The sequence below is a fragment of the Tupaia chinensis genome, unplaced genomic scaffold (assembly GCF_000334495.1).
Source record: "Tupaia chinensis unplaced genomic scaffold, TupChi_1.0 Scaffold139962_1, whole genome shotgun sequence".
In the NCBI taxonomy this organism is placed as follows: domain Eukaryota; kingdom Metazoa; phylum Chordata; class Mammalia; order Scandentia; family Tupaiidae; genus Tupaia; species Tupaia belangeri.
In genome coordinates this window covers 2,808-3,128 of record NW_006199840.1, presented here as the reverse complement: position 1 = coordinate 3,128, position 321 = coordinate 2,808, and positions in this window count along the sequence as shown.

Sequence of the window (321 nt, the reverse complement as noted above, 5' to 3'; positions counted from 1 at the left end):
TGTCTCTCTTGCTGGCGAGCGCTCGCGCCCTATAGCAAAAACCTCTCCAAAAAGAAAAAAGAACAACTCTGGAAGAAAGTTTTATAAATATATAAATATACAATTTATATATTTTTCAAATCTGAAAATTGCCTTAAAAAAATTTTTTTTGTGGTGACTGGCATGTGGTGTGGTGGTTAAGGTCACTGGATTCCTACATGACTGACCATGGTTCAAGTACCAGACATGGCACAACTTGTTTTCTTGCTTTCCCTCTCTCTTAATTCTTTTTTTTTTTTTTTTTTTTTTTTTAGAAGGGCTCGGGCGTTTACCATTAAACAT